A 14,992-nucleotide genomic window follows, 5' to 3' on the forward strand; every position below is an offset into this window, starting at 1 on the left:
CGCACACGCTGTCCCTTCATCCAAGAGGAGCGGCGTGCATAGCGGCGTGCATAGCGGCGTGCGTAGCGACGTGATGACGGTGACGGAGAGCGAGGATACCCGGCAGCAGAGACGTTCCGGAGCGACGGGGACACCCCGGGGACGCGGCAACAGCGATGGAGGGCGACATCCAGGGCAGCGGTGACAGGTCCGGAGCGGCGGGGACACGTGAGTATTACCTCCTATACCAGTGGTCTTCAACCTGCGGACCTCCAGATGTTGCAAAACTACAACTCCTGGCTTGCTGGGAGTTGTAGTTTTGCAACATCTGGAGGTCCGCAGGTTGAAGATTCAGAATCTTTTTTTTCTAGATTTTCACCCTTTAAAATTGGGTGCGTCTTATATGCTGGAGCGTCTTATATGGCGAAAAATACGGTTTACGAGAGACCTGGAGCAGTTTGCAAGAGTGGTCCAACATTCCGGCTGAGAGGTGTAATAAGCTTATTGATGGTTATAGGAAGTGACTAATTTCAGTTATTTTTTCTAATGTGTGGTGCCTTAGGGGGGTGTATGGTGGTTGGGGTGTTGCTGTGAGGTATATCACGGTTATAATTAACTCTTGTCAGTCGTGACGCTAGGGTGTGGGTTAAATGCTGTATGGCTTGGCCTATCGCCACCCTTCCCAAGAGCGATAGGTAGATGCAGAATAAAGTATTGTCCACAACTAGAGCTTTGCTGAAAACTTGCGTAAACTTTACTGAAGATTTTCTGTAACATGCGAATACAGGAACAGTCTTTATAACTAAGTTTATGTACAGCTTAGCTGAGATTGACATATGGTTGGGACTTTTGTAAGTTCTTTAGCTTAGTAGGATTTAGTATGCGCAGATCCGCTGGATTTAGGGTTATGTTTAGGTCCAGGGTCCTTGCTAGAAGTAGCGGAGAAGTTTGTAAGAACTCAATGTTTGATTCGAGCCGAGGCTGGCAGGCTTTGGCCCAGTGTTTGCCGATGACAGCTGCGCAGATCTTTACTCATCAGCAGCCCACGAGGAAAGAGATGCTGCTTGCTTTGCAGCTCAGGAACAAGAGAGTGTCTATTGGCTGCAGCTCCCTTATATGGGCAGGGGCTGGCCGTTTTAGGATTGGTCGCCACCATCTGTCAATCAGCTTTACAAGGTATTGTGGGTATCACATGACCCAGAACCTCCAAAGGTCCTTTTACCTACCATAGAGACTAAACCACAGTCACATGACCGGCAGGTCCTGCGACGCTATGCAAGGTAAGTATACACTTTCTATACAGTATTTCTATACATTTATTTTAGCTAATATATTAACTATATGAGGGGTGACTAGGGGATGACTAAAGAAGCGGAACCCCACAGTTACTAGGAACTCTGACTTTGGGGACCCCTAACCAAGGTACGGTATGCAATACGGTACCAGGACACCACAAACCCCCTTACTTAAAACAAGTCGACCCTGACGCCTGTCCCCTAAGGCAGAGGAACTAGGACTAAGGTTAAATTTATCATGCATTTTATACATCCTGACAAAACTTTGTATTTTCTCTGAGTAGCATTATCTTACTAGACAATTTAAAGATTTCTATACATTTATGAAGCTCTCTAGACATTTCTCAAGCTTTCTAGACATTTTTATATCTCACTAAACATTTTTATATCTCACTAGACATTTTTATATCTCACTAGAAATTTTCTTTTCACCAATTAAGTTACCTGCTTGTACACAAAAGTTATATTGGCTTGCCTGAGGCTTTCTACCAATAAGCTAGCTACTAGGGTCTATTGGCTACACGCTCTTACTCCTAGAACACAACAGTATAACCTTACCTAGGTTACCTTTAATAAATACGTGCATCAATTTTTTTGCTCGCAAGAGCACCTGCTCGCCGGGCAGGGCATCTCACACACGTAGAGAGAAAAGAGAAATTAGTGTACATAACAGTGGCAGGAATTGGATAATGAATTAGGCTACAATTCCTAAAGTGTTGCTTTTTTTCTTAATGTGAGATATATTTTATTTTGGTGTACTAAGTTAGAATGAGATAAGTACATTTTAAGTGATTTATGTGATGTACTATGTGTACAGATACTATTTGGAAGATCAGTCTTGGTATCTTAAGGGCAGTTTACCCTGAGTTGACCATTGAGACCGTCGCAGCATCACCTCTGGGCTGGCAGGAGTCTCTTCAAGTGACAGTTTTGTGGAAACTTCAGTCCCCGAGGGACCAGCTTGAGGGCTGGAAGCAGAAGCAACATCTTCGGTTGGACTGGGAGATTTCCTGAAGTTAGGTGGAGGAGCTCCTGCAGGACTGGGAGCGGCCACGGGAGAGGTTCTGGTGCTAACTGGAGTGACTGGTTGCAGCTGGCTGGGTGGAACAACTAGTGGTGGCTGGCTAGGTGGAGCAACTAGTGGTGGCTGGCTAGGTGGAGCAACTAGGGGCGGCTGGACTGCAGCTGGACATGGCATACCCCAATACATGACAGGCTGTTGCAAGGAGAACAAGGGAACATCCATGGTGGGATGAATTCCTTCTCCTGGCACGTATTTTCTCACTGGCCTGGCCGAAGGAGGAGTAGGAGGAGGTGGCCCAAGCATATCTTCTTTCAGGCACGCCTTTATCCTGTTTCTGTGGACCACCTGTGGCTCAAACCCTTCTTTCTGTATCTCATACACATCCGTGTCAGGATAGGGCATTGCAGTTACAGTATAGGGTTCTGTCTCCAATAGAGAATCTAGCTTATGAGTCCTGGGGAACTTCCTGAGCCACACCTTGTCTCCGAGCTGCAAGGGCTGAGCTGAGGCGTGCCGATTATAGCCTCTTTGCTGTCGGTCCTGGGCCTCGCCCATTTTCTTCTCCACAAAGTCTCAGGCCTCTTCGATCCTCCTTAGATGTTCAGAGACCCAGTCCTGTGAGACTTGAGGGGAGTTGTTGAAAGTGGCCTGCAACCCAAAGGTTCTGTCCTTCGGTAATTGACCATGTCGGCCCATAATCAGAAAGAAGGGAGTATACCCTGTAGAACAATGGATAGTGTTGTTGTAGATTTCCAGTAGCTCGGGCAGTAATCGGGGCCACTCTTCGTGTTTCGAGACAGAGGCTGCGTTGAGCATCTGGATGAACACCTGGTTGATTCTTTCACAGAGCCCATTCCCTTGAGGATGGTAGGCTGTTGTTCGGAGCTTCTTGCATTCATGCAGCTGGCAGAGTTCTTGAAACAACTGAGCTTCGAACGCTGTTCCTTGGTCCGTAAGGACTGATTCGGGACACCCCAAAGGCTGGATCCAGTGACTGTAAAAGAGTTGAGCCGCCGTCTTGGCGGTCAGATCCTTGATGGGAACAACAACCACCCACTTAGAATAGAGATCCACCATGGTCAGGGCAAAGCAGTAGCCAGATCGAGTGGGAGTCAGTTTCATGTGGTCCAGAGCAACCATTTGGTTAGGCCTCTCAGTGTGGATGGGGTGCAAGGGTGCTCTTGCATCTTTACGGGGGTTCCGGATGACATTGCACACAGTACATTCAGCGCACCACTTCTCAATATCTCCCCGCATTCCTATCCAATAAAATCTTCTCCGGACAGTGGCCTCCCCCTAAATGCCCTGACTGGTCGTGATATGCATTAAGGACACCGGGTCCAGGGAGTTTCTGTATAGCAGTCCCTTGTGGAGGAATAGGTGATTTCTCTATCGCCATAGCTGCTTCAATTCAAAGTCCCCTTGCTGTTTGTGGAGTCAAGTGGGTATCTTCTTGTGGAGGCAATAGTCCAAGAGGTCCCCTATGACCCGACTCTCATCCTGAAGAGTCTTCCAGGTGTATAGATCTTCACGGACTTTGAGAGGTCAAGGTTCGTCACCCTCTTGGGCAGCTACAGCATTCTGGCTCACGAACCGCTGGTAGAAGGGTGGCATCTCCACATCTTCCCATTCATCCTCCACAGGGGGTGCTTCACCTGGGGCCATACGTGAAAGAGCATCTGCATGAACATTGGATTTCCCACTGCGGTACTTAATGTTAAAGTTGTAATTGGCCAACCGGGAGGCCCAGCGTTGCTAAATAGTCCCCAACTTAGCATTGTTCAAGCGGGCCAAGGGATTGTTGTCCGTATAGACTGTGAAGGGAGTGGCTGCCAGGTAATCATTGAATTTTTCAGTAATGGCCCAAACCAGGGCCAGGAGCTCCAACTTGAAAGAGCTGTAGTTGGCGTCGTTCCTATCTGCGCCTCGAAGATGTCGGCTAGCGTAGGCTATTACTTTCTCTTTACCATCTTGTATCTGATATAGGACGGCTCCCAGACCTTCGAAACTGGCGTCGGTATATAAGCGGAACGGATGACCATAGTCAGGGTATGCCAAGATAGGGGGTTCTGTGAGAAGATACTTCAAGGCACGGAAGGCAGGTTCTTGATCTTCAGCCCACTGTATCGGGAGCCTCCCGTTATAATTCTCCTTGGCATACCTCTCAATAGTGCAGTCAGGGGACCAGCAATTTGTTCAAAGTGTGGGATGAAACGTCGGTAGTAGCCGGCAAATCCTACAAAACTACGGACGTCCCGCACACTCTTGGGTGTAGGCCAATCCCTCACGGCACTTATTTTATCTGGATCAGGTTGGACACCTTCGGCACTTACGACATGTCCCAGATAGTGCACTTGGGGTTTCAACAGATGATACTTGGAAGGCTTGACTTTCAATCCGTGCCGTATAAGGACCTGGAAGACTTCTTTAAGGTGGTCCAAATGTTCCTGATACATTCGAGAATAAACGATGACATCATCCAAGTACAGGAGGACACTTTGAAAGATGAGGTGCCCCAGACATCGTTCCATTAGGCGTTGAAAAGTGGCGGGTGCATTACAAAGCCCAAAGGGCATGCTTTTGAACTCAAAGAGTCCCATCGGTGTCACAAACGCTGTCTTCTCCTTATCTTCCTCAGCCATTGGCACTTGCCAGTACCCACTGGTCAAGTCTAGCATAGACAAATAGGCTGCAGATCCCAACGCATTCAGAGATTCTTCAATTCTGGGAAGAGGATAGGCATCCTTGTGGGTCACATTGTTTAACTTCCTATAATCCACACAAAAACGGATAGTTCAATACTTCTTCTTCACAAGAACCAAAGGAGCCGCCCAAGGACTTTGGCTGTCCTGAATCACGTCAGCCTCCTTCATCTCTTCAAACATTTTCTTTATGGTCTGATACATTCCAAGTGCCACCAGGCGGTGCTCTCTTTGATAGGGGTCTGTCGCCAGTAAGGATCCGATGCTGGATCATCGTGGTCCGGCCAAAAGTCAGTGGGAAACTTGCTGAAGGCTTCCTGGTACTGTTTGGCTACTCGAAGGATCCCTGCACTTGTTCCTCGGGAGTTTCTCCATCCCCATTTTGTAATTGTGCCCACCAGGGTTCCATGGGGTCCTTGTCGGTTCCTTGTTGGGCAGCCTGCGTCCTAGAGACCACGTCCTTGGAGTCCAAGCGATTCAGCCGGGCCACCGGGGTATACTTAGGTAGCCTCGAAGCGACTTCAGAGAGATTAACAAGTCTCACCGGAACTCTTCCATTTCTTACTGTCACCAGACTCCTAGCCGCTCGCACCAGTGGGTAGTCTTCCAACAGAGTAGGCTCCAAGAGTGCTTGATAATCCTGATTCTTCACTCCATGTCGGGCGCGGCACCAGATAACTGTCTCTGTCTGTGGTTGCAGGGTAACAGCTCTCATGTCTTGGATCCTTACACGACAGATCTCTCCCTGATGATTCACGAACTTTCGCTCAGCTTGGAGTATCTGGAGGTGATGTTGCGCGGCTCGCCGGCCTGGTGGTGACATGTGAGGGAGAGATGCATGAAGTGAGTTAACAATGTCATCAAAACAATGCCTCATAATTTTCATGCCTAATATGAATTCCGCTGCACCCTCGTCATTAACTCTAGTAACAATTACACCTTGCTCCTTTAAAATATGCTCCCCCACCTGTATTGTGGGCTCCCAGTAGCCATGCCTGGGTACTGGTTTCCCGTTCCCTGCAATCACACTAAATGTTGTTTCTCCAGGCTCACATAACCTTTCAGGCCCCCAATACCTGTAGAAAACCCCTTGTGGAATCGTGGACACCTGCAGACCAGTATCTATTAAAGTCTTCAGCTTGACCCCCTCTACTATCACCTGTACATAAGGGCAAGGAGCAATATACATAGACAATCCCTTCTTGGTGTTAGTTGATTCTGGACCTTCCACTGTTACTCCTGGGGTGCGGTCCTCGATCCCCAGGGGACGCCCGTTTAAAGCCCAGCATTGGCTCTTCCAGTGTCCAGTTTTACCACAATGGCTGCAGACAGGCCTCTGATTGCCAGGTGGCCTCACAGGAGGGGTGTCAGGTTTCTTAGGTGGGAGAGGCGCAGGCCTAGGGGAGTTTGACCGGCCTGCCATCTCCTTGAAAGCCTTAGCTAATTTTTCAATGTCCTGTTTTATGTCTTGCAAGTCAGCAGTCCATGGACTAGGGGGAGGTGTAGCAAGGACAGGCTGTGACGGGGCCGAGAATTGGGGCGAGGCCATCTGGGGTTCTGAAACAGGGACGCTAGCTTCCTCTACCTGGGACCCAGACTTAATAACCTTGACTGCCAGTCTTTTAACAGCTGGGAAGTCCATAGCAGGATATTGCACTGCTAGCATCCTAAGTTGGGCCTTGTCCCACTTATTCTGTGCCCCCTCTATAAACCGGTCCATCAGGACTCTATTGCCATCCAATTTCTGCACAGCCTCTAACGCATTCTGCAAGGCTATCGCATATGCCCGGAGAGTCTCACCTGGTTGCTGACATCGCTCATACAATCTGAGACGTACCTCAGAGGGGGAATGGGACTCAAACACTTGAGAGAGCCCCTCGAAGATCTGTCCCACTTTGGCCTTGTCGGCCACTGGCCAGGTGCGAAGTTCCTACAAGGCAGGTCCCTGGAGCTGTCCCAGAAGCAACTGTACCTGTTGATGAGGAGGGAGTACATAAAACCCGAAGAGGCTGTAAATCTTTTCTTTAAAATCTCTCAACTTGAAGGGATCTCTGTTGTAAGTGGGAAGAACGGGGTTTCCCAGGAAGGCAGGTGCAGCAACAGGGGCTCCCAACATGTAGGGAGCAGCTGGGATTGAATTAGGTGGATCCTGACTTGCTCGGGGTGAAGGTCCTGCCGTCGGTGTCTCAGTAAGACCATGTCACTGAGGGTCAGGCAGCATCTGTGTGGGTGGTAGCATCCTTCTGACTTGCGGTGGGAACCTCATTGGTGGGGTCCCAGGAGTACCGCCATCCTGTCGGTCAGGTGGCGGTGATGGTGTTCCAGGCTCTGACATTCTTCTATTGAGTGCGTTGGCCCTTTAAATGAAACTCGGGCTCATATGTCCCCGACTTTGGGCTCCGGCAAGATGGCCACCGCCGCACCACAGACTTTGGTGGGCGGAGTTTCTGGATTAATACCACCAGACCCTGCTACACCATTGCCTAACCCGGCACCACATTCACAGAAGATGCTAGAAATGCCTGATATGTTCAAATTGAAAGGGCCACGTAGAGGCACAGCCATCTCTTCATTAAACGGCATGGATACTGCTGATTCTGGAAAACACTTGAGACAAAACAAATATATCTATATTTCCCCATTAGATCTCAGGCCTGCACCTATCAGACACTGATACATGACTAGAGTTATTATTAAAACCAAAGAAAGATCTTGCATGTTGTGTCTCTTAAAACCTACAGTTTCTTCTCACTGAATTCCTGGTACAGTTTTTGGAGGAAATGTATCAAGGTCTTTACCCTTTTTATTACATGTGAAATTTGCCCTTTTTTGCCAATTTTAACAGTGAGCATTTTTTACACACCACAGCATTTGTGTGTACTGTAGAAGTTTTTTTTTTTTTTTGCCTTGGTTATCATTTGTGACTTTTGTAAGAAAAAGTCGCTTATTTATGCGCAATGGAGTCTGACCACATGGTATAAAGAATCTATATCACGCAATAACAGTGTGTCTCCAGCTGTTCCACAACTACAAATACGGGCATGCTGGGAGTTGTAGTATTGCGACATCTGGAGACACACTGTTTGGAAAAAACTGTGAAAAAAAACAAAAAGGTAATAAATGTGAACAAGCCCCTCCCCTAATAGAAGTTTAAATCATCCCCTTTTTCCCCCTCTTTGTACATAAAATAATGTAAACAAAAAAATATATAAACATATGTGGAGCCACCACATGCGTAGATATCAAAACTATTAACCCCTTAAGGACCGGGGTTTTTTCCGTTTTTGCATTTTCGTTTTTTGCTCCTTGCCTTTAAAAAATCATAACTCTTTCAATTTTGCACCTAAAAATCCATATGATGGTTTATTTTTTGCGCCACCAATTCTACTTTGTAATGACGTCAGTCGTTTTGCCCAAAAAACTACGGTGAAACGGGAAAAAAAATCATTGTGCGACAAAATTGAAAAAAAAACGCTGTTTTGTAACTTTTGGGGGCTTCCGTTTCTACGTAGTAAATTTTTTTGTAAAAATGACACCTGATATTTATTCTGTAGGTCCATATGGTTAAAATGATACCTTACTTATATAGGTTTGATTTTGTCGCACTTCTGGAAAAAATCATAACTACATGCAGGAAAATTAATACGTTTAAAATTGTCATCTTCTGACCCCTATAACTTTTTATTTTTCTGTGTATGGGGCGGTATGAGGGCTCATTTTTTGCGCAGTGATCTGAAGTTTTTAACGGTACAATTTTTGCATTGATAGGACTTATTGATCGCTTTTTATTCATTTTTAAATGATATAAAAAGTGACCAAAAATGCACTATTTTGGACTTTGGAATATTTTTGCGCGCACGCCATTGACCGAGTGGTTTAATTAATGATATATTTTTATAATTCGGACATTTCCGCACGTGGTGATACCATATATGTATATTTTTATTTTTATTTACACTGTGTTTTTTTTTTTTATTGGAAAAGGGGGGTGATTCAAACTTTTTATAGGGGAGGAGTTAAATGATCTTTATTCACTTTTTTTTCACTTTTTTTTTTTGCAGTTTTATAGGTCCCATAGGGACCTATAACACTGCACACACTGATCTTCTATGCTGATCACTGGTTTCTCATTAGAAACCAGTGATCAACGATTCTGCCGCATGACTGCTCATGCCTGGATCTCAGGCACTGAGCAGTCATTCGGCGATCGGACAGCGAGGAGGCAGGAAGGGGCCCTCCCCCTGTCCTGTCAGCTGTTCGGGATGCCGCGATTAGCCGCGGCTATCCCGAACAGCCCGACTGAGCTAGCCGGGAACTTTCACTTTCACTTTTAGCCGCGCGGCTAAAGGGTTAATAGCTATTAGAGGTGGGTCCCGGCTTCACTATGACGCCGGGCCCGCCGTGATATGACGCGGGGTTACATAGTAACCCCGCGTTATATCAGAAGAGCAGGACCAAGGACGTACCGGTACGTCCTTGGTCCTTAAGGGGTTAAAATATAACATTATTGAAACAGCACGGTGAATTACATAAAAGTAAAAAAAATTACAGGATTGCAAATTTTTGGTCACGTCATATACCAGAAGAAAAGTAATAAAAAGTGATCAAAAACCCCATCAAAACAAAAATGGTACTGATAAAAACTACAGATCACGGCACAAAAAATAAGCCTCATACAGCCCCGTATGGGGAATAAGAAGGTAATAGGGTCAGAAGAGAATAATTTAAGCAAACAAATTTTTTTTAGGCAATAAATTAAAACAATAAATTAGGTATAGCTTTAATCGCATGGACCAACAAAATAAAGATAATGTGTCATTTTCACTGATAAGTACACTGCATAGAATAACACCCCCAAACACCCTCCTCCCCAGCCCCCCCCCCCCCCCAAAAAAAAAAAAATTTAAATAAAAAAAAGGGCCAAATGTTTTTTTTTTTCCATTTTCTCCCCATAGGTTTCACCATAGATTTAGGGCTAAGATGAGTGATGTCATTACAAAGTACAATTGGTGGTGCATAGAACAAGCCTAAATAGGTCTGTAGGTGGTGAATTAAATGGGTTTATATAAAATATGGGGATTGGACATGAAAATTGACAAAGCAAAAGAGCAGTGGAGCGGGGTTCATACTCCTACCCTACCTATGTTGTTCACTGCTCACTGTCCCTCACAGAGATCTTCTCTGAATATCTACAGTATCTCTAAAATGTCTGCTGAAGCTATGTGACTATAGGCTTTATAGTGGCATCATCCATATCCTGTCTCCTGATTGGCTGGGAGAGCTGATAGTAAAGCATAATGGGCTACCCTGAAGAAATGAGCTGCTTTCTCTTTTCTGCCATGTGGTTGATTCAGGTCCAGTCGAAACTAACCAGGTAAGGTTTGAAGTCGCAACAATCCAAACCCAGGTTTGACAGGTTCATTTCCTTTCTACTCTACTGAGGAATACACCCTGCTCCAGCCAAAGCCAAACCTGCTAAACCTTTGTTAAAGGGGTTATCCAGGAAAAACGTTTTTTATATATCAACTGGCTCCAGAAAATTAAACAGATTTGTAAATTACTTCTATTAAAAAATCTTAATCCTTTCAGTACTTATGAGCTGCTGAAGTTGAGTTGTTCTTTTCTGTCTAAGTGCTCTCTGATGACACGTGTCTCGGGAACCGCCCAGTTTAGAAGCAAATCCCCATAGCAAACCTTTCCTACTCTGTGCAGTTCCCGAGACAAGCAGAGATGTCAGCAGAGAGCAATGTTGCCAGACAGAAAACAACAACTCAAGTTAACCCTATGGTGAGTCATTACAAGTTAACCCTATGTGTCTGGCTGTTTTTGCACACTACCATCAAGGGTACTCTGAACGCCACCGGCCAGCTTACATACACGCAGGGAGTGCCTCAGGGAAACTATCGGCATAAATTATGTTCAAAACACCCATGTCACTTTGGCAGCCTAAGGAGTGTAGAACATTGACCCAGATCATGATAAGTCTAGGACAACAACTCTCAGCATCTTGATCTGTTTCTCTGTTTTTCATCTGCATTCACTTCATCCAATCACTGCAGGCTGCTCTGTAACCCCTCCTTCTCTGTTTTCCTGCTGCAGTCTGATAGGACAGGAGTGTGCACAGAGGAGTTTTAGTTCTGCCCTCACTTACTGGACTTTGTCCCAGTCTGTGCTTCAGCTGACAAAGAATAGGACCTCCAACACGTCAAAGGGATTCGAAGGGCAGGACACACAAGTAAAGGGATCTGGGGGTTTATTCACCCATGATGCAAGGCGTTTCACAAATAGACTGCTTCATCAGGCATGATGCCTGATGAAGCAGCCTATCTGTGAAACGCGTTGCATCATGGGTGAATAAACCCCATAGCCCTTTACTTGTGTGTCCTGCGCTTCGAATCCCGTTGACACGTTGGAGGTCCTATTCTTTGTTACACTTTATTTGGATGTGGAGCAGCTGCAGACGCCTTACTATCTATGCCTTTTTCCATTTTTGCACTTGGTTGAGTGTAATCTGCTGCGGTAAGTGCTAATTTTGCTCAACTGAAATCTGTGCAACAACGGTATCACACTACGGAGCGCTGTCTGTCCTTTGTTTCAGTGTGCTTCAGCTGAGGCAAAGATGATGCTGCAGCTGGACAGGATTATGTTCTGGATGGTATGGGGACCCCTAGTGGTCTTTTATAAGTCATGATTTCTATAAAAAGAAAATAACTTTTTTTTAATGAATTATATTAGAAAGGTTAATGTTTTGCTAAGATGTACAACATATAAAAAGTTTATGATTCTGTCAGTGCCCATTTAAAGGGGTACTCCGCCCCTAGACATCTTATCCCCTATCCAAAGGATATGGGGATAACATGTCTGATTGTGGGGGTCCCACTGCTGGGAACCCCTGCGATCTCTCCTGCAACCCCCCGTGTCATCTGCTGTGCGGAGTGAAGTTCGTGTCACGCCCCGCCCCTTCAATACACGTCTAAGGGAGGGGGCGTGGCGACTGTCACGGGGTGCTGCAGGAGAGAGATCATGGGGGTTCCCAGCAGCGGGACCCCGGTGATCAGACACCTTTGGATAGGGGATAAGATGCCTAGGGGCAGAGTACCCCTTTAAGTCCTCATGCAAAAAAAAAAATCACCTCTATGGTAAAATCTCCTCGGTGTATAGGTAAGTAGTAGCAAGCAGTGCACACAGAAAGGATCGTTCCACCGCACTCACAGGAATCCTAATTCTTTTTTCAGCATTATATAGCAAATGGATGGTATCTGGACACGTACAGGTATGGCCAACGGCCGTTTCACATCTTCTGAAGCTTCATCAGGGCAAATTATTCTTCTGAGGTGAAATAATACCGAAAATAAGTAATAGAAAAGTAAAGCGCAAAAATGTTGTACAGTGTATCATGGAACACTACAATAGATAAGTACAATACAGTTTGTATTTTTAAACTCATAATCCCCATAAAATGTCCAACTAGCCCAATCATGAAGGTCACCTTGAAAATAGTCTGGGGTCTGATACATTTTTGGTCTCTGTTGTCTCAATAATTTAAAGATCTGGTATAGGGTCTGAACTAATAATATGGGTTTGGTGTCTCAATGAGTTAAAGGGGATATTCAGATATAATTTCTTACAAAAACAGGTTATGTGTGGTATTACAGCTTGGCTCCATTCACTTTAATAGAACTGGGCTGCAATACCACACACAACCTGAAGACAGGTGTGGTGCTGTTTCTGGAAGAAATCAGCTCTGCTTTTCTAATCCCGGATAACCACTTTAAGAGGTTTGACCTCAGGTCTAAATGAGTTTAGGGGTCTGGTCTTGGGACTGGGACATTTTGTCCACTAGATGTCACTATGAGGTAGCAAAAATACACATTTGACAAATATTGAGCACAGTGTTTCCCAACCAGTTTGCCTCCAGCCGTTGCAAAACTATAACCCCCAGCATGCCCGGACAGCCGAAGGCTGTCCGGACATGCTGGGGGTTGTAGTTTTGCAACGGCTGGAGGCACACTGGTTGGGAAACACTGATTTATGACAGTTACTGACAGTGGGAATGTTTTTTGTTTTGCTGTCTATACACAGTATTTAGATCCTATTTATGGAATATTTTATAGAAAAGTTAGCAATTTCTTTAGCCTCATAGTGATGCTTAAAATCAATGCCCACTCTTCACCAACATGTTTTAGGCCGAAAATGTGGGACAATCAATTTGCTGCTTTTATTAATATGCAAATTAGCTTTCCCGATCGCGCACGAACAACTGGTATCCAAAGTTCTGAAAAGGAGGGACACATTAGTGTCCTTAGCTATTAAAGGGGTACTCCGGTGAAAACCTTTTTTCTTTTAAATCAACTGGTGGCAGAAAGTTAAACATATTTGTAAATTACTTCTATTAAAAATTTTTAATCCTTCCAGTACTTATTAGCTGCTGAATACTACAGAGGAAATACTTTTTGGAATGCTCTCTGATGACATCACGAGCACAGTTCTCTCTGCTGACGTTAATATAATAATAATAATGCTTTATTTATTGTTGTCCTTAGTGGGATTTGAACCCAAGGCCCAAGCACTGCAAGGCAGCAGTGCTAACCACTAACCCACCATGCTGCCCTTAGCATACATCTGCTTTGCATGGTTGCTAAAATGGACAGAGATGTCGGCAGAGAGCACTGTGCTTGTGATGTCATCAGTGTTCCAAAAAGATAGGTATTTCCTCTGTAGCATTCAACAGCTAATAAGTACTGGAAGGATTAAGATTTTTTTCTAGAAGTAATTTACAAATATGTTTAACTTTCTGCCACCAGTTGATTTAAAAGGAAAAAGGTTTTCACTGGAGTACCCCTTTAATGCCCCCTAGTGATGGCTTGATAATACATAGGATTTTTAAGCAAAAGTGAATAGTCATTAGATGATATTTACAAACTGTCATAACTTTTGCTATGGAGCAGCATGGAAATGACAGTGCCCATTTAACTCTTGATGCAGCTTATTACAGCGAAAAATTACAGCTCAAAAAATTACAACTTATTGTAACTCAAAAAAGAAAAGCTTTGATACACAACTTAGAATTAGGAGAAGCAGATTCTAGTCATTGTCCCTTTAAGTTGATGGGACTTTTTCAAACTACCGTATTTATCGGCGTATAACACGCACTTTTTAGGCTAAAATTTTTAGCCTAAAGTCTGTGTGCGTGTTATACGCCGATACACCCCCAGGAAAGGCAGGGGGAGAGAGGCCGTTGCTGCCCGCTTCTCTCCCCCTGCCTTTCCTGGGGTCTAGAGCGCTGCTGTGGGCCCTTCTCACCCCCTGGTTATCGGTGCCGCTGCCCGTTCTGTCCCCCTGACTATCGGTGCCGGCGCCGATAGCCAGGGGGAGAGAAGCGGTGCCGACAGCCAGGGGCAGAGAAGGGGCAGCGGCACCCATTGCCGGCACCGCTGCCCCGTTGCCTCCCCCCATCCCCGGTGGCATAATTACCTGAGTCGGGTCCGCGCTGCTGCAGGCCTCCGGCGTGCGTCCCGGCGTCGTTGCTATGCGCTGAACAGCACGGCGCATGACGTCAGTGCGCCACGCCGTGCATAGCAACGACGCTGGGGACGCACGACGGAGGCCTGCAGCAGCGCGGACCCGACTCAGGTAATTATGCCAACGGGGATGGGGGGAGGCAACGGGGCAGCGGCGCCGGCAATGGGTGCCGCTGCCCCTTCTCTCCCCCTGGCTGTCGGCGCCGCTTCTCTCCCCCTTGCTATCGGCGCCGGCACCGATAGTCAGGGGGACAGAACGGGCAGCGGCGCCGATAACCAGGGGGTGAAAAGGGCCGACAGCAGCGCTCTAGACCCCAGGAAAGGCAAGGGGAGAGAAGCGGGCAGCGACGGCCTCTCTCCCCCTGCCTTTCCTGGGTGTATATCGGGGTAGACACGTGCACACACGCACCCTCATTTTACCATGGATATTTGGGTAAAAAACTTTTTTTACCCAAATATCCTTGGTAAAAT

This window comes from Hyla sarda, chromosome 2 (assembly GCF_029499605.1).
Source record: "Hyla sarda isolate aHylSar1 chromosome 2, aHylSar1.hap1, whole genome shotgun sequence".
Classification (NCBI taxonomy): Eukaryota; Metazoa; Chordata; class Amphibia; order Anura; family Hylidae; genus Hyla; species Hyla sarda.